The sequence below is a fragment of the Triplophysa rosa genome, linkage group LG12, assembly GCF_024868665.1.
Source record: "Triplophysa rosa linkage group LG12, Trosa_1v2, whole genome shotgun sequence".
Taxonomy (NCBI): Eukaryota; Metazoa; Chordata; class Actinopteri; order Cypriniformes; family Nemacheilidae; genus Triplophysa; species Triplophysa rosa.
In genome coordinates this window covers 3645887-3666522 of record NC_079901.1, presented here as the reverse complement: position 1 = coordinate 3666522, position 20636 = coordinate 3645887, and positions in this window count along the sequence as shown.

Here is a 20636-nt window from a genome sequence, read left to right as displayed (position 1 = left end):
TGGAGCCGCCTGGCAGAAGCCCCTCCTATGACACGAATTCGCATTTGTTGTGAATTGAATTTAACGCGCGAATGAATCGAGTAAACTCAAAATGTTCAAGCATCCAAAAATGTGCGAATAGCGCAATTTATTCGCGTAAGTCGCATTTGGTTGGAACGCTGTATGAGAGATAGGAGTGTCGTCCATGAAGGGAATCTTGTGTTTCACTAGTGTATCCTAGATCCTCATCGTGAACTGCAAACACATCCATATATTGCCTAAGTAGAGCACCTAGCCTGGTTTGCTGTTCCGGGGTGCCTCCTACACGCAGTTTATTTAAGAGATCCAGAGTCGAGCTTTCGTGGGAAGCCAAACATCCTCCTGGGAAAAGTTCATGACTTGAAGTGGAAACACTCTATTACCTGATGACACTAAGGTGGGCAGGGGAATCAATCCACCTGGCAGCGGTGTGCTTCCTGGTTCCAACAACAGCCAAGAACCGTGGTCAATAGCTCGCTTGTTTACTCTGGTGTAGACTGTGGCTACAGAAGATGCTGGCACATGTTTTGTTACGGCCCGTTACTCTGGCGGCTGACAGTGTCCTGACCATTTCCACCTCCTTGTACTTGATGAAAGGACTCTCGCCGCACAGAGTCAAGCTTTCCTCCTAGGGTGTTGTCAAACTCTGTAAGTGCAAGCTGTTTGCATTGTTGAGCGATGTTCATGCCTATGATACCCGGGGGAGTTGAGTCTGGCTCTGCAGTATCACCGTCACGAATGATCAGGAATCCTCACTCAGTTACAGTTAAACCCATCACCTCGATGTCCAATTCAACAGACCCCAAATAGGGCAGGGGTAGCTTATTTGCTGCAGTTATCCTTAGCCACTTAGCGGCGCAATGAACTCAACTCAACTCAACTTTATTTATATAGCGCTTTTTACAATTTTCATTGCTACAAAGCAGCTGTACATAAGACATATTGACTAAAACAAGAAAAGAAAAAAGCAAGAAAAAGTTGAAAACACAGAAGACAGACATACCCACATACAAAACACTCCACACACACAATATGCACACGTACTAACACACATAGACATAGACACACACACACGGACGCGCACGGACACACACACGTACACAGACAAGTAGGCACACACACACAGACACGCACGCACGCACACACACACGCAGAGTGAGAGCACACATTTAAGATAAAGGAGAGAGAAGCACAGGTCAAATATAACAGACTATAAATTCCCATATGCAATATTAATTAAGTAAAACTTAAAAATTCTAAAGCAGCCCCCCCCCGGCCAGGCAAATAGTGCAAAAAACAGTATGCAAACGGTGGCAAGGAACCCAAAACTCTAATCGAGAAAAAAAACCTCAGGAGAACCAAGGCCTAACCAGGGATTCCAGTTCCCCTCTGGCAAAAGCTGCTGCCTCTGCACAAGCTCCAGAGAGCTTGCACAACAAGGCTAAATAAAATAAATAAATTTACTAATAAGGTAAATTATAGTTTAAGATTATCATTAATAATCTAATAGCATTTGAAATTTTGTGGTGAAGATGTGTCAGGTGACCACGTCCTTCTTTATCCAGCTCTATCATCTCAGCACTTGTCAGGTCGCCGATTCCCATTCTCCACTCTACCATCAGGTCAGGCCATGAAGACGTGTCAGGTGACCGCGTCCTTCTTTATCCAGCTCTATCATCTCAGCTCTTGTCAGGTCGCCACTTCCCATTCTCCGCTCTACCATCAGGTCAGGCCATGAACTGCATCCTGATCGCTGTGGTAACCTAGGAACAATGAGACAAGACTGGCTGAGAGTAGAGTACTGTTCTGAACTCTTTGATGCAACAAGTACATCAGTTGTATTTTTGGTTCCGGTTGACTTAACTAATGCAGCCTAAACCCTCAGAGGATTTATATTATGGAAGAGTAGTGTATGCAAGATTAAAAAGATGCGTCTTTAGTCTAGATTTAAACTGACAGAGTGTGTCTGCCTCCCGGACAGTGCAGGGAAGACTATTCCAAAGTTTAGGCGCTAGATAGGAAAAGGATCTACCACCTGCACTTGATTTTGAAATTCTAGGTATTACCAACTGACAGTACGCCTGAGAGTGTAATGCACATGAAGGACTGTAATACAAAAGGAGTTCATTCAAGTATTGAGGAGCTAAACCATGTAGGGCTTTATAGGTAATAAGCAAGATTTTAAAGTTAACGCGATGCTTTATAGGCAACCAGTGCAAGGTTGACAGAACCGGGCTAATATGTTCATACTTTTTTGTACATGTAAGAACTCGAGCTGCCGCGTTTTGGACCAGTTAGAGTTTTTGTAATAAGCCTGCAGGGCAACCACCTAACAGTGTATTACAGTAGTCTAGTCTTGATGTCATGAATGCATGAATTAACTTCTCTGCATCTGACATTGACAGCATATGACGTAGTTTAGATATATTCTTAAGATGGAAAAACGCAATTTTACAGGTGTTGGCGAAGGTCATGGTCTTCCCCATGGAGGTGCTCTTGGAAGAAGCTTTCCGCTAAAGTACTCGCATTACTTCCTGTGTCTAGTAGGCATCTGACTGGAACACCACCAATTAAATATCAACTTCAGGGCACTTGCCAACTGCATGCTCCAGAAAACGTTGTTTGGTTAAGGGGTTACATGATGAGCCTTCTGGCTTTCCTTGCATCGCTCAGCTCACAGGACCTGTGGCAGTAGTGGACTGACCTCTGGTATTATGGGGTATGGTGCACTGTCTGGCTATATGTCCCACATTTTAAGCAGAGGGGTTGGCCATCATCGGTATACTTGGGCTTAACTTTGGGCTTCCCACCCTGATTGTTACTTGAGCTTTTTTGTACAGCCAGTTCACGAACTGCATTGGTGAGTTCACCAATAGCTTTACCCTGCTAAGCAATCATCTTGACTATCTCTTGCAAGGTCACAGCAATGTCACTTTGCGCAGCATTAGCCGGGTTTGACTGCTCTGACATCTCAGAACCTGAACTCACAATATCTCAATTCCTGGCCACATTAGGAGCACGAGGTCGATCTTCCACAACCCACAGCTTAGCCTCTTCACGAACATCAAACAGAGTGGACTGAGGCTTTTCCCTGACCATCTTGCGCAATTTTCTACGCAGGGCTCCGTCTCTGACACCTTCTATGAACTGGTCTCTTAAGGTTAGCTGAGGGTCAGCAACACCTTTCTTTGACTGCTGGAGAGCAGAGTTGAGAAGCTGAGAGAGTGCATGAGAATAATCACGAAAATCTTCTCCCTCTAACTGCCGGAGCGCATAGAAAGTATGCAACAGCCTCTCAAATATGAAAACAGATCTGGGACGGCCCCTGCCCCGTCCCACCACCTGCTTGGCCCCTTCGGGGTCTAGCGCCCACATCTTCATTAAAAGAGCTTCCTCTCTCTCTGGGTTTTTCTTTCATGTGACAGTGTTCAGCAACTCAACATCGCGTCACGGCGAGACGTGATATCAGGCATACTTTCCAGCAGCCCTCAGCACTCTCAATTTGACGGTGCGCTGAGGTGCACTTTCGCCGGGCAGATAAGTCAGCAGAGCCGCTCTCCTCCCGGGGATCAGTGAAGCAGATCGAACCCCTAGTCCCCCTGTCTCGGTCCCTGGGAGCCTGGTTAGCGCTTCCCAGGCCGTCACTGTGGCTAGGCAGGACGATTCATCTCGGCTATGTGATCCAATTCGCCAGACGCCCGCCCAAGTTTCGGGGCAAGGATGTTCCCGTGCTTCGGACCGAGGTCGCCACCGAAGGAAGCAATCGAGCTCTTTCCTCTAGTCGAGATGTCCTGCGGGTTTTACAGCCCGTACTTCATTGTCCCCAAGAAAGAGTCGGGTTTGCTGGAGAGTGTGGCACACCAGCAGCAGGCCTCTTGCCTATTGTCATCACGCCTCTTGCCGACGCACCCTAACCCCTTGGTCTTCGATGACCTTCTTGCGGACAGGGGTCCCTCCTGGGCAGGTTTCGAGGCATGTCGTGGTGATGTCAGACGCCTCCCTGCAGGGTTGGGGTGCCGTGTGCAACGGGCACGCAGTGTCGGGTCATTGGACTGGCCCCTGCCTGCTTTGGCAAATCAACTGCCTGGAGTTGTAGGCTGTGCTGCTTGCACTGAAGAGGTTGCAACCTCTCGTGCAGGACAAGCATGCGTGTGTTGGGGGGGGGGGTTGTTGGTGCGCTTGCGCAGAGGGCCAAGGCTCAAACATCACGGTTTGCTACTGTTCTTGACAATCTTCTTATGGCTGCGGTCACCCCTGTTATTCTCACACTTTTCTTACCACACTTTTCCGTTTCCAGTCAACTTTTCATGAAAATGCTTCAATATAATACTCTATAAACAGTCAGCCCTTTTGGTTTTCATCTGGACAACTGTCAGTTCAGCAGTCGTCTCATGATTGTTTGTATGTACTGAACTAGACCATGAGATACCCATTATCTATGCTGTATTAAATCAAACTTGAAATAAAATATTATAATATTTTGAGGTACAGAATTTTCATGACCTGTAAGCCATAATCAAAGAAATAAAAATAAAGACTTGAAATATTGGTTCGTGTAATAAACCTGGAATATGTAAGCGTTTCACTTTTGGGATTAAATTAAGAAAATATATTTTCCACGATATTTACATTTTTTTGAGATGCACCTGTAGCTAAGTGTATGTTTTTGATTATTTCAAGAGTAAAAGCATTTTAGTTTTGTTAGGAAATTAAATTTTTAGGGTCTTTTTGCCTCTAATGGGACAGGATAGTGGGGAATAGAAAGGAAAGCGTTGATTAGAGGATTGGGACTGGCAAAGGATTTAAGAGACAGAAATTGAAATAAGATCGCCACGAGTGCATTGGCGCTATATGTCGGCGCACTAATCATGGGGCTATGGCACTGACAGGAAATTATTTTAGAGCATACCAAAAGTTTTATAGTTGTAACGGTTTCAGCACCACCGGCCACGCCCCCTATGTCGTCACCGTCAGCTCGCTTCACCCGTTCCCTCTCCCCGGAGTTCTGAACTCAGTATCCCAGCATGCACCGCACATCCACCATTTTTGATTAGTTCATACCTGCATCACATCATCAGGACTCTATTTAAGTTTGCACCTTTTTGTTCTTCCCTGTTCAGTCTTGTTGTCTTCACTGCAATTCTATACCCCGATAAGTATATTTACCTGTTTTTTTGGATATACCTGTTTTTGAAATACATACCTGTTTTTGGATATACCTGTTTTGGAAATACTTACCTGCTTTTGGATATACCTGTTTTTGAAATACTCACCTGTTTTTGGATTTTCCTGTTTTTGAAATAAACTCCTTTTTTCTTATCTACTTCCGTGGTGTGCTCTCCGTCTACCAGAACCCTGACAGTAGTAGGTAAACAGGTGACAAAAAAGCTTACTCAGACAGCCCCCTCCCAGCCTTTGGAAAAGACATAAGGATGGCTGTGTTTGTGTGTGTGTGTTTGAGGTACATATGGAAAGCATCATTAAGAGGAGTGGAGAATCGTTTGGTATAAATCGAGTCATTGGGTATTCAGTTGTGGCTGAGTGGCTTCCATATGACAGAACAGGGTGGCAGGTCCTCTCCACCAGCCAGCTTCTGTTCTCCACTCCCATAAACAGAAAAACAGATTGGCTCCTTTGCATTTCTCTTCTGGGTGACAGTTTGGCAGAGACTTACGGAAAACCTTTAACTTTAACTTTTTAATATCTCTCCCCTTTACTTTCCATCTCACACATTCTGTGTTAAATGTAAAAGTTTAGAATTTCGTGCAATGTCCAGTATATGGCTGTGCGTATGTGATGTAATGAGTATCATAAAAAGAAAAAAGCAATCAATTCAGATTGCAGATGGTATTTGCCAATTTTTAGTCTTCATCAAATATTATTTTTTTAATGAAAGAGTTTAACCAAAAATTACACTTATTTTAGAATTTACTCACCCTTGAACAAAAACAAATTAACAAAATAAAAATCACTTAAGTGAATTAATTAATGTCATCTAAAGCAAAATTATACTTAGTTAAAAAAACAATTAACATGTTGAGTATGTTTAGACTATACAAAAAATGTAAACAAGCAGATCTGAGCCCTTAATTTAAACATTTTAGTTAAAAAGTATTTATACATCTTGGTAGTAGCATAGTGTGTTTTGTATCAGGGCTAACCCAGCCTCTACTGGTGCCCTATATTTAGATTGTGCACCTCCTATAAAAATACATACGTAAAGATAAAATATCTGAAAAGTATTTTTTAATCAAAATTCATATTTATTTTAATATAACATGAATTGTGATGAACATAAATAGGAAGTAAATAAATACAACTAAAAATATGTAATAAAAATATAGTGTAATAAAAATGTTTCTAATGACCTTCTCATTGTTTAAAAATTATGTTTTTTGTTTTTAACTAATTGTTAAAACTGATTGCTTTGTTTTCTCAGCAATACTGTTTTTAAATATTAGAGCTCATTTTAAGCTCATCGTGATTTCCAGCCATTAATATTCGATGATGATGATGATGATTATTATTATTATTTAGATAAAGGTTATTAATAACGTTTTTTAACATTTTGTCACCCTCTGCGCAAATGCTGTAGGGACACAGATAAGTTTGTTGTATATGGTTTTGGATTTTGTTAAATAAATGGCATGGGCTAGTCAAGGTACCAGTAAACACTCTGCAGTTCACTACAAAGTTGAAACCAATAAAAAAAACAGCACGCAGTGTCAGTGTTACAAGTGGTTCCAAATGGGGGAACCATGAGCAAAAGTTCTATAGTGTGTAAAGGTTTTGTATAAATGATTTGTGTTTGCACATGTGGCAAAACTAATACTTATACTAACTGTGCCGACATGTGTCACCAGTCCTACCTGAATCTGCTCCGAGAGGGGTTCAAATCGACGATCAGCCTGACATGTGAAGCAGGCGCTATAACAAGGAGGCCATGGACACTAGCGTCACTCACTAGAGCATCCCCCATTGGGGTGAAGTTTAGGCATTCCATATCACTAAGCACTTTTTATTACCATGCCTGGTATTGATCAGTTATCCCTTGTTCAGGTAAATCTCTATACCTGATTTTCAGGTGGTCCATATCATGTGTTCTCCACTCCACGGTTCCCCTGTTGGTGAACCTGTGACCTCCCCCTGGTGGACCTCTCCACCTCTTGTCTGTGCTCCTCTCAGATGGGGTTCTGTCATGGCTTGGTCCTGTAGCAGAGCCATGACAAAGCCTTTGGTTATGTGTGGAGAGAAACATATTATTGTCCTTTTGACAATAATATACGTTCTCTCCAGTGTCTCGTCATTGGCCCCGCCCCTCTCGTTTCCTAATTATCTTTCCCTGAGTGTTTTATTACCCACACCTGCCCTGTGTCATTATCCCTAGTTTGTCTCTCCCTATATATACCCTCATGTTTCTTTGTCTTGTTGTTCGTGGATTACGTTGTATGTTCAGTGCTATGCTATGTTCCTCGAGTTTCTGTGAGTGTTTCCCGTTTGCCTTTACATCGTGTCCTGTTTTAGATTTAGTTCTGTTTCTTGCCCCCTCGTGGGAAGTGTTTTGTTTTGATTTCTTGTTTTGTTTTCGTGTATGTAGTTCCGGTTCTGTTTTGCTCCCCATAGTGTTTTTTTTTTTATATTAAAGTCTTGTTTTGTTAACCCCGTCACTGCCTGCCTGCGCTTGGGTTCTTCCACTCATCCTGACAGGGTTCCACACACGTATGTTCCCATGAGATCTCCCCACTGATGAGACCATGCAGGTACATCCAAATGGATACCTCCCCTTCGGTAGGATGTGGTCTCCACAATACGCTTCCTCAAGAGAGGGGTTAGCACTTCCCTTATGGTGCTGAGCAGCTATCTCGGTACTTAGAGAAGGAAGGCCACAGGTAAGAGCCTCTCATCTTTCAAAAAGCTCAATGTGGTGTCTTACTACCCACATTGGAAGGTTACGATATCACGGAGCGCTCACTAGTGACACGCCCATGCCAGACATTGTCGCTCTGCTCAAGGTCGTGGTGCAGTTCAGCATAGTGACGTTTCTTATAGGAACCCCATTTTGTCTCAACACAATGTCGTCAGAAAGGTAATGTCTCAGATATGACTGCAACCTCTGTTCTCTGATGGAGGAAACGAGACGTTGTGTCTTTCATGCCACAATGCTTTTCTGTCCGCTGCATCGACCGGGAGACGCCTCCCAGGTTCCTTAGCTGGATGAATGGGTACCCCAACTTCATTTATACCCGTATGTACAGGGCAGAGACTGCCATGTGGATGCCAATCGTCAAGTTCATTGACAGTTGAAATTACGATCAGAGATTATTGGTTCTCAAGTTCAAACCCCATTCTGTCTCAACACAACGTCTCATTTCCACCATCAGGGGACCGAGGTTACAGTCGTAACTGAAACGTAGATCATCCTCTTTCTATCTTTATTTTGGTCCATAGCAAAAGCATAATTGTGACTGCAGAAAAAAATGGCTTGATTTTGGCTGACTTTGTCACACTTTGGCTGTAGATGTGTGAGAGTCAAGCACGTTAACAGTGAGATAATTACCTGCCAATCACCAGAGGGAAAGTGAGATTGACTGATAGGCCAATAACATCAATCTTCAATGACATGCACATGCATACATACCAGTACAACAGCAGTTTTACGATGTTGTTGTGCCATGACAGCATGTGGATATGTGTTTGTTTGCTGAACACTTTTTAAAGCAATGTTTATTCTCATATTACCTTCTGATGGTGGAACTGGGAGGTCATGATGCTTTTGGTTAAAATCCTTCTCATACAGCTCAGAGGCCTAACATATGTTTTTTATTACATTTTTATACATTAAAATAACAAATCAAGATATGTTTTAATAGGAAAGTTAATCCTGTTTCTTTCTTTTTTTAAGTAATATATTTTATCAGTGCTTGAAGTGGGAAAAAAAGGTTCCGGAACTCTTGTGCACCATGCCATTAATCCGTTGGGTTTGTTATGTTTGCCATCTCACTACACTACGTAGTCACAGTCAATAGCGCCCGCCTGCAGACTGTCTTCTTCAATTTGATTGGCTGAACGTTCTGTCTTTTATTATCTGAAATGCTGCTTGGCCTTTGTAATTTGATTTGCTGGTGTCACAGCTGGCTCTAAGCCATGACAAAGAAGGAAACCACACGTCGGATAGTGCTAAAAAAGAATTTTATTAGCATAAGAATAAACAGAAATTAATAAAAAGAATTTACGGAAAAATAACAAAGGCGCAGAGAGCGATGGATGAAGGCTGCTTAAAAGAATGCTGGCGTCAGCCTCATGACAGGTGGAACCACTCTCACTGATCAAATCACCAGCGAAACTCCGTCTTGCAAAACAAAAGCAAAACCAAACAGAACAACAAACCAAAGACAAGGAATTTCCAGGAATTCCGTAAACCCTGTTTGATTGGTCAATCTGTTGAAATAGAGAACTGTACTCTATTGTACTGGCCCACTTCAAGCACTTCAGTCTTTTATCATAAAAATATCAAACAAGTCATAGAAATTTGCTAATAATTACTGCAACAATTACTGAAATTACTCTATGCTGGTTTATGCTGGTAGTGCTGGTATAGAGCTGGTCTAGCTGGTGGATAGCATAGTCATGCTGTTTTCAGACAAAATTGAGCTGTTTGAAGCTGGTTCACCAGCATGGTCTTGCTGGGTTGAGTGTGAATAGGCCAGTTGTCTGTATACAAGCAGCAGCAGGGTTGTGGAGCCAGGCATTGTTTTGCCTGTGTATTTCTACATTTACTCACAGGTTTTGGTTTGTGTTGTTGTTTTATGGTTATTGTAGTTCTTTCTAGTGTCTTGTTCTGATTGGTTTATTGTTTCATTGTCTTCAGGTGTGCCTTGTTAGTCTTTAGTCCTTTAGTCCTATATAATACCACGGTGTTTCATGTGTCAGGTGTCGGTTATTGAATGAATGAATGAATGAATGAATGAATGAATATGGGTTGCCTAGTCGTGTTTGCCATTTCTCGTTTCATGTTATGGATTATTGTTCACGTTTGGATTTATTAAAGACTTTATCTGCACTTAGATCCATCTCCAAGTTTCATGATTTGGGCAACATTGTTACAGAATAACCGACCTTTAATTTGGATCTAAAAGGTAAACTCTTTTGTCTCAATCAACTCAACTTTATTTATATAGCGCTTTTACAATTTTCATTGTTACAAAGCAGCTGTACATGAGACATATTGACTATAAGCAAAATAATTAAAGTTGTACCTGCAAAAACAAGAACAGGTTGAAAACACAGAAGACAGACATACCCACATACAAAACACTCCACACACACAATATGCACACGTACTAACACACATTTTACAATAACACACACGCTTTATAGGTAACCAGTGCAAGGTTGACAGAACTGGGCTAATATGTTCATACTTTTTTGTACGTGTAAGAACTCGAGCTGCCGCGTTTTGGACCAGTTGGAGTTTTTGTAATAAGCCTGCAGGGCAACCACCTAACAGTGCATTACAGTAGTCTAGTCTTGATGTCATGAATGCATGAATTAACTTCTCTGCATCTGACATTGACAGCATATGACGTAGTTTAGATATATTCTTAAGATGGAAAAACGCAATTTTACAGGTGTTGGCGACGTGGCTCTCAAATGACAGATTACTATCGAATAGAACGCCAAGATTCTTTGCTGACGACGAGGGTTTTATGGAACATCCGTCAATAGTTAAACAGTATTCTTGGTTGTTACTTATAGCAGTTTTCGGTCCAATAAGTAACACTTCCGTTTTGTCCGAGTTCAGTAATAAAAAGTTGTTACTCATCCAGTTTTTTATATCGACTATGCATTCCATTATTCGATGGAACTGCTGTGTTTCATGAGGCTTCGAGGAAATATAAAGTTGAGTATCATCAGCATAACAGTGAAAGCTAACTCCGTGTCGCTTTATTATATCTCCTAGAGGTAGCATGTATAATGCGAAGAGCAGAGGCCCTAAGACTGAGCCCTGTGGTACACCGTACTGGACTTGCGATTTGCGTGACACCTCATTGTTTATTGCTACAAATTGAAAACGGTCGGATAAATAAGATTTAAACCATTTCAAAGCTATTCCCTTAATGCCGACATAATTTTCGAGTCTATGTAGGAGTGTGCTGTGGTCAATGGTATCGAATGCAGCACTAAGGTCTAGCAGCACCAATAACGAGATACAACCTCGGTCAGACGCCAATAGCAGATCATTTGTAACTCTGATCAAAGCAGTCTCTGTACTGTGACATGCTCTAAATCCAGACTGGAATTCTTCATTGATGTCATTCCTTTGGAGGAAGGAGCATAATTGAGTTGAAACTACTTTTTCCAGAACTTTAGATATGAAAGGTAGATTCGATATAGGCCTGTAGTTCCTTAGTTCTCTAGGGTCGAGTTGGGGTTTTTTGACAAGGGGCCTTATAACAGCCACCTTATATGCTTTAGGCACATGTCCTAATGTCAGAGATGAGTTAATAATACCAAGAAGAGGATCTATAATTTCTGGGAGCATCTCTTTCAGTAGATTTGTAGGTATAGGGTCTAGCATGCATGTTGTTGATTTAGATGATCTAATGATTTTAGACAGCTCATCGTGATCTACGGTATAAAATAATTGCATTTTCTCCTTAAGGGCGCTGTAGTTAGTTTGTTCAGCGGGTTTCACTTCTGATTGCATTGTTATAATTTTTTCTCTAATATCTTGGATTTTATATGTGAAGTAGTTCATAAATTCATCACTGCTATGCTGATATACAGGATCAGAAGTCACTGACGATTTATTTTTTGTTAATTTAGCCACCGTGTTAAATAAAAACCTAGGGTTGTGCTGGTTTTCTACTATTAGTGATGAAAAGTAGGCGGATCTAGAAGTTTTTAGGGCTTTCCTGTATTTCGAATAATATCCTTCCATGCTGTACGAAATACCTCTAATTTAGTTTTCTTAAAGTTGCGCTCCATTTTTCGGGCCGCTTTCTTTAGAGCCTGAGTGTGTTCATTATACCACGGAGTGGGGCTGCCATGTTTAATCAAGATGGTCGTCCTATTGAGGATTATGTCCAGGACTTTCTTGGATTATGTTTTCATGTGCCATAGGACGAGACATTGTTAAAGGAGACATCAGATGTGAAATCCCACTTTTTATGTGTTTAAGTGCTATAATCGGGTCCCTGGTACATCTTGCAACCCAGAAAACGTGAATAATAAGAACCCAGTAAGTTTGTTTTGTTGTGCCTTTCCCTGCAAGCATGTGAGAAATCGAGACGTTCAGATTTCACTCCGATTGTGACGTCCAAAGCGGATTTTATCATAATGTTACCGCCCCTTAATCTACACAGTTCCACCCACCGTGCTCCGCCATTGTTGTTTTCACAAGCGACAGCGGTGTACGTGACGCCATGGCTAAAATTTGTGGACAACATGCAATGTAGTCGCTGCACAGAGTCCAAACCTAGGAAGAGACAGGAGTGGATTTATTTTATTTTTAGTGGAAATCCCTCAGAAACCATAAGTAAAAACCTGCTTGTTTGCGCGAATCACTTCAAACCAAGTGCTTTTTCAACCTGGGACAGTACAAAGCCATTGCCACTACACGTTTTTGTGTTGACACGCCGGACAGAAGGGGGGGGGGGTTCACTGTAACTCATTATCAGTTAAAGAGACATGTACCCAAACAGGTTGCTGTGAGCATAGCTGTTTTTGACGAGGCAAGAAGAGTTTTGTTTACACAGCCATTGAGTGTTTTTAAGCAAAATATGTTCCAGACATTGCATGAAAACCCTAATATATCATACCAACTTGTTGAAAGGTCTCGGAGACCTTTAAAGTTTTGTTTTTTAAACGGGCTTGACGAACACCTAGCCAAACTTTTACCAACTGTGGCCCTAATCACTCACCCAATACACAGATCAAATACTGTTTCTGTGTGGATCACCGTTTACTGTGGGTGAGGCAGAGAAGTATAATTCCGAGCCCGTTCCTAGGCCTATGTTGCCCCTATTGACTTGGTCTCTCCCTTAAATATTTTTTTATGGAGGGCAATAAGGGAGTACGGCACCAGCAAGGCAGAGGGCAACAGTGCTGTAACCTCCCCTGCCAGTCCAGAGCCCGCTCGCAAGATGGCCGTCAGTCCAGAGCCTCCAGCCATCATGGCCACCTCACCAGTGTTTCTAAGTCCGGTGTTTCAAAGTCGGATGTTTCGAAGTCTGGAGGTGTGTGTTTCCGAAGTCCAGCTGTTGGAGTCTGCTCTTTCGGTTGTGGCTGCAGCTTTGTGGTCTGGGCTGTGCACTGCTCTTCCACTCCAGAGGCCACTGGCAAGATAGCTGTCATGCCCAGGCTTCCAGCCCTGCCCGGCACCTCCATGTCGTCCAGCCCTGCCCGCCACGCCCAGGCTTCCTGCACTGCCGGGTCCGCCTCTGCACCACGGCCCACGTCCGCCCCTGCATCACGGCCCAGGGGCCTCATTTATAACCGCTGCGTACGCACAAAACATGCCTTGAAAGAGGCGTACACCACTTGGATGGTACGTCCATAATGGTGCGTGACGTCAGGCTTAACACGCGGATTGGATGCCATGCTTCTTAATATACGAATAAGCATTCAGGAGGTGCTTTGCATTGACTTCTTATGGGTAAAAATGGGCGTGTACAGGGCGGGATATGAGGCTGATTCAAGTACGCACACTTGCAGGTAATCTGTGATTTATAAAGGGAAAATTGCGTGCAGGTGTGCGTGCGCAAGGTTTTATAAATCTCAATTTTTGTTTGCGTACGCCCTTTTCAGCATTCTGGAGTAAGTTCACTTTTAGGAAGGTTTCTACGCACAGTTTTATAAATGAGGCCCCAGGTCCGCAACTGTTCCACTGATTCCATGACTTTCTCCTCCCATCACCATAATCAAGTTAACTTTAGTCAAATGGCTACTAAAATTCTATTCTTAGCATAGTAAAATTTAGATATTAATTTTATCATGGGGATATGGTTAATTCTACATGCATTTCTACACACAGTCTTGTTGTGCAAGCTATAGATAAGTCTTAAATGTTAAATTCATTAAAAATAGTTTGATAGATTTCAGATTAGAAAGGGTACTTTAAACCCAACTGAACAAAAAATATTTTGAACGCTTAAACTGCTGACAGTCTGATGTTTTGTGCCAGGCTGCGTTAAGGGCTCTTTTTCCACCCCTGTCTCGTGCTCCAGTGGTTTCAGTCCACTCCTGTAACAGAAGAACACAAATACGGTTATTTGATATGTCCAGCATCACATAGTTTACAGCACAAATGAGTACGCAACTCAACTCAACTCAACTTTAACTTTGTCTGAGGAGTACTCTACATGCTATCAATTTAATGCCAAACTATTAAAAAATGCATCACCTCACAATAACAGAATTATTAGTTGGCAAGTACAGTATATACTATATATTCTTATGAACAATCTGTTATGTGTAGTCTGCATAATGAAGGCAATGATGCATCTATGTGCAGATCAATCATTTAACCCCCCTGGGGTCCGAGTGGGTATTAAATCCTGGAGAAATTTTGTCATGTCCTGAGATTTGTGCTTTTTAGTAATGCACCCATATTTTAATACATTGTTATAAGTGGTGGGAAATTATCACGTCGTGCTGTCAATCACTCTCTGGTAACGTTACGCTGAGAACCCTCAAAGGTTTTTCATTTATAATTAGCACTACACAAACCAGAAATATCACGCAAACAAAGCAAATACAACAAATCCGTGTTATATGATGTACATTGTCAGTAAAAAAACAAGGTTCTTGAAGAACACATTAACGTATTTAAAATGTAATGGGAACTAGCATTCTAGCGCCTCACAGGCAGCAGACAACGATAGCGCGGGCTGCATAAATCTGGTCTCAGAACAGATTACAATTTATGTCCTAATGTTACATCGTTTCTGACACAGGGGCGGACTTACCATTAGGCAAAGGTAGGCAGTCGCCTGGGGCCCCCGATCTACCAGGGGCCTCCAAAAGCAAGGGGTGCCAGGAGCCACGTAGAGCCCCAAGTGATCATCCAAATAGTCGGGATATCCCATAATGTTTTACGTTATTACATCTGTACGAAGGCAAAGGTTGTTTGACTCCGCTGCGCAGACAGATGCGCACATAAAGACAATATAATAACGTCAGTACAGTGCTAACGACTCATACTTTATGCACTAGTAAATAAATTTGGTCACATTTAAATGGACGAAAGGTCATTAACCCCAACAAATCACACAGAGAGATGGCAAACTTTCTATATAGTAATCCCAGTTTAGGGTTTTTCCTGCATAAAGAAAGTGGAGGCGGCCGTCTCAGACTCTCGTCAAAAATATGTGGAGTGTCTTCACAAAAAAACAGATTGTCATTTGTAACTGCAGTTGCAGCATTACGTCACAATAGAGGCACTGTTTCGTTACCAGCGCAGTGAGACGCTGAAGAGTTATGGGATTCCTTTTGTGCCAATAAAAATGAACGCAAACTTTTAAAAAACGAACAAAAATATACAATGAGAAAGAAAAAAAACACTTTGATAATGAAAACAATAAACTCAACTGCAAGAATGTGACTTGATTTTCTAATAAACTGCTATTTTTCTTAACAATTTTCTAAGATTCGTTTTTGCAAATAATAGTTTTGAATTCACTGCTAGATTTTTCATTTGCGCTTTCCGAGTTTTCATTTACACTTATTTTTCGTTCGCCTTTCTGGCACAAATCTCATTGGTATTTGAAGTTGGTAAGTCACGCGCGGTGTGGATCGAAGTGTCCTCCTCATCCTCAGGTAAATGAATGTAATTCAGATAATAAAGAAAATCACTACAAGTTTTATTCCTATACAGTAGCAATTCTGTCTTTACTAAGCGCGTTCATTGTGTGCTTTATATTTTTTGTCAGGTATTATTTTATGGCCTATTAAGATAATTTTCTTAAAAAGGAACGAACAACTTGCATTATAACATCCAATAAAGACACGTTACATATTATTGGGTTGTGAGAAATTAACATGCTAAATGAAAACATTGCTGCATAGTTACTGTACAGAGAAACTTTTAGCGATTTTATTATCTCGGTTACATAAATGTACCTGATGGTGACTTGTGTCCAGCTGAGGAGGAGGATGATGATGTCACTCTTGCATACAGTCTCCTTTTAAAGAATCAAGTCCACGTATAAGTTAAGTACTGTATCATTCTTTTTAAACTCATTGTGAATGTACAGTAATATACCCCTTTCTTTACATTCACAGAAAGTACACCTCATAAAACACTACCAATACATTCAAATGACATTTATGTTTTTTAAACGCTACAACAAAACAAATTCATAAGGTGACACAATTAGCGGCCTTCAGAATGTTTTATTAATTTAGTCTGCCTCTTGCAAACAACAATTTCTTTATGTATTTACACACCTACATAAAACAGGTTAAAGAAAAGCAGAAGAGAGACTTCTTAAACTATAAACAAACATTTAAAGATAGAAACGATACATAAAATGACACCACGATTATAATCTATAAATTAGAAATATGAACTGGAAGCATAACGCTTTATTGTATATCTCCTCAAAACTCGCTAGGCATCTCATTTTCCTGATATCATTGAAATTATAAATTATAGACTGCTGTCTTGACGGCCTCTAAACCCACGTAAAGTTGCATGTGAATATGGCTATCTATCCTGTATTTGCTCGACGTTGGCTTGTTGTTATGGCATGATAGAGCCTGGAAGCGTGTCCCACTTTTAAGTGCGTGAAAGTTGGCAATCCTGCTAATATGCATTACAATTACAAAATAAGAAAGTAATTTAAGTACAAACACTAAAACAATACAATACAGAAAACCGCAAACAGATTGCTCTCTAATCCGCGTCTTCAGTATCGTCTTCCTGGTCAGGGAGCTGTCAATCCAAATCTCACTAACTAATGAGAGTAAAGTGGCCATAAGTCCCGCCCACACGTGAGATTTGTGCCAGAAAGGCGAACGAAAAATTGAGAAGCGTAAACGAAAACTCGGAAAGCGCAAATGAAAAATCTAGCGGCGAATTCAAAACTATTATTTCCAAAAACGAAACTTAGCAGTTTAAAAATAGCAGTTTATTTGAAAATCATGTCACATTCTTGCAACTGAGTTTATTGTTTTCATTATCAAAGTGTTTTTTTTTCATTCTCGTATATTTTTGTTCGTTTTTTAAAAGTTTGCGTTCATTTTTATTGGCACAAAAGGAATCCCATATTAAGTTGGCTTGTTGAATCAGCGTTATTATGTACACAGCGAGTTCGCCAGTATGAACGCACATTTTGATCAGAAGACTCGCCAACAAATGACTCCTTTGAACCAATTCATTTACACAGAATGTAAGAGATCAGTGAATCGTTCAAAGCTCAGTGAACTACAAGGGAACGTATGCTGTAAATGAGCTTTGCTCCTTTAGTTAGACTGGTTACTTATGGGCTAAAAAGTCTTATAAAAAAGGCTCATATTATAATTTTCAACTTTTCTGTTTGATTGAATAAATGTAATGCTTTATATAACTTTATAAGCGGGTTGCACAACCTCCGCCTCATTTTTAGCCAGGAAAAACCCTGCAGATGTATTCTATGGGTTTTCCTATGTTTTCATTTGGGAATTTATCTGTTTATTAAGCTTAGTTTTCCCCCGTCACTTTGACTGGGGGTGAAAAGTTTTGTGCTTTGAGGAGGAAGAAAAATAAGGGTTGCAGTAAAGTAAAATGGCGCATAGTTGGGGCCCCCATACATGGATTTGCCTAGGGCCCCCAAATCACTAAATCCGCCCCTGTTCTGACATCAGCCTTTTGAGCTTTAGATGTCTGAGAAATTAAAAAGAATGGCATTAAATGGTTAAATATAGTAAATTAGTGTCACTCGTCATAGGCTGTGGTAAAGTCAATTCAATTCAATTTTACCTCAGATTTTACCTCAGGTGGAAATATTGGCAGGTACACGCAGGCTTACAAAATGCAAAGGAAAATAACGGTCAAAACAGGGTTCCCGGTGCTTGATAACATGGATAACAAAGACACGCTTAAGAAAATATGAATTTTACCTACTTATTTTTGGTTATTTCCAGTCCCGACTCGATAAACTTGCTGCTCGGTGGAGTTGCCAGTGCGCCACTGCTCTGCCAAAGATATCCTTCCGCCGATAAAGAAACTCCTCTGTAGTTTTATTTATTTATTTTATTTAAATCATAGCTGTCATTTAAACATTAAACATTTTCCACAAAAGAATATTTAATTATGTGATATAAGAAAAATCTACCAAAACTCAGGAGAACGTCTCGGTTACATTTGTAACCTCGGTTCCCTGATGGAGGGAACGAGACGTGTCGAACCGACAGATGGGGTTCGTCCTTGAGAACCAATCACTTCCGACTTCTTAGAAAAGGCCAATGAAAATTGGCGAATGAAATTTGCATGCCGGACTCCGCCCCCGGATATCCGGGTATAAAAGGGAGACGGCGTGCCTCATTCATTCACCTTAGTTCTGTGGAGCCTGAGACCTCTCACGACTGCTGCAGTGGACAGCACGTGTTGTGGCAAGAGGACACAACGTCTCGTTCCCTCCATCAGGGAACCGAGGTTACAAACGTAACCGAGACTGTGTGCCTTTCTGTCGGTCTCTCGACGTTGTGTCGAACCGACAGATGGGGTTCCAATGGAAAACGCCATAACACTGTGCCCTGTCACAATCTCAACGAAGCGACGGTGACTGGCCTGGGCGTGTCAGCCGTGACGCTACCGCGAAATTGTAACCTACCAGTGGGTAGGTAGGGGGTCCCAGAGCTTTCTTGAAAGGTGGGAAGGCCCCTACCTTCGGCCTCACAGGCGGCGGCCTTGTTTCTCTAACAGCGAGAAGCCGCCCGGAACCGTAAGGCCACTGGGTAAGCGCTACTTCCTCAAGCGCGCTACAGAGACCACTTCCTACCACAGAGAGGAGACTAGTGGAGATACCAACATGGTCTCACCGATGGGGGAGAACTCAAGGGAAGAAAGTGCGGACTGAAGGAGTTAACTGCGAGGTGGAGGTCCACCTAAGGAGGTCATGGGTTACCAAGGTGGGAACCAGCATGAGGATACATCAGACGGAACCGCCCTGCTGGGGGGTTGCAACGTCTGGTAGCACTAGGTCCGGTTAGAGCTATGTTGCGAATAACTCAGGTGACACCCGACCTAAGGGGCAGGGCTGCTCTGCCCAGCCCGCCCACAGGAGGTGCTTGCTAGTGATGGATGGAGTGCCTGTTCTTCACCCAGTGGGGGAAGAAGGGAGGCTAGTAGTATGCTGACCCCCTAGGGTCAGGTACTGTCATAGGCATACACCCTACCGGTCGCCGGTCTTGCCTGATACCCGCAAGACTCGCCGACCGGTTTTACGCGAAGGCTGTAGGACCTCGCGAAGGTGATGGGTGTAGCCCAACCCGCAGCTCTGCAGATGTCTGCCAGAGAGGCGCCTCGAGCCAGTGCCCACGAGGAGGCTGTACTCCGTGAACTAGGACAGGTACGCAATAGTGACGGCGTCCATGATCCAATGCGCCAATCTCTGTTTGAGACAGCCCTCCCTGCTGATCTCCAAAACAGACAAAGAGCTGCTAAGAGCTACTGCAGCTCTGCGTGCGGTCCAAGCAGAGGCGCAATGCACGTACTGGACACAACACGGATGGGGTTGGGTCTTCCTCCCTGGTGGGGAGCGCCTGTAAGTTCACCACCTGGTGTCTCGGGGGAGTGGTGGGAACTTTGGGCACATAGCCGGGCCGGGGTCTCAGGATAGTGTGAGAATAACCGGGCCCAAGTTCTAGGCAATCTGTGGACACGGAGAATGCTTGTAGGTCCGATACCCTCTTGAGCGTCCTCCCGAGAGCCGTCTTCATCGTGAAGTGAGAAAGAGCGGCATCTCCGAGGGGCTCCAGGACCGCATCAAGGTCGTAAGAGGAGCGTGGGTGAGGTGGTAGCCTTCCCGCGCCCCTTAGGAACCAAATGATCAGGTTGTGCTGTCCTAGAGACTACCAGCAACTGGGTCGTGATGAGCGGCAACAGCGGCTCTACATACACGTTCAGTGTGGAAGGGGAGAGATTATTCTCGAGTCTCTGGAAGGACCGCATTCACTTGATCAAGCAACTTGGCGGGTCTTCTCTTTGAGAAGAGCACCAGGATGAGAAGAGGTACCACTAGGCGTATCGTCACCTAGTGGCCAGGGCCCTATCCTGAGTAGTGGTCTTAACCGCCGCAGGGGTTAGGCCACTCAGGATCTCCTCGTTCCGTCCAGGGGCCAGACATGGAGGTTCCAGAGGTCTAGCTCGTGATGCCTTAACATGCCCTTCCCCTGGGAAAGCAGGTCCTTCGTCAGGGGAATCGGCCAGGGGGGAGCTGTCGTCAAGAGCATTAGCTCCGAGAACCAAGTCCGGTTGGGCCAGTATGGCGCAACTAGTACACTTGATGCTCCTCTTCCCTGACCTTGCACAGGGTCTGTGCAATGAGGCTCACTGGGGGAAAGACGTACTTCCGCCTGTCCCACTGCCAGCTGTGCGCTAGAGCATCCGTGCCGAGGCAGGGAGTACCTTAGCG